Genomic DNA, 206 nt, shown 5'->3' with positions numbered 1-206 from the left:
GAGATTCAGAATGTTCGGAGCGGATTCTCAATGAAGAGCCATTTATTATTTTTATTTCTAAATGAATAAATATTGATAAATTAAACATATTTTGTATGCATTCTTGTCATTGCCTTTGCTCTAAACCATCCAACATTCAAAAAGTCTACAGGGACAGCTGCAGAGTACCGGCCTTTTTATAAACAGAAAAACAGGAAATTGCAAAG

The sequence above is a fragment of the Pygocentrus nattereri genome, chromosome 12, assembly GCF_015220715.1.
Source record: "Pygocentrus nattereri isolate fPygNat1 chromosome 12, fPygNat1.pri, whole genome shotgun sequence".
Classification (NCBI taxonomy): domain Eukaryota; kingdom Metazoa; phylum Chordata; class Actinopteri; order Characiformes; family Serrasalmidae; genus Pygocentrus; species Pygocentrus nattereri.
The sequence above is the reverse complement of the archived record's forward strand: the minus strand, read 5'-3'. Positions refer to the sequence as shown.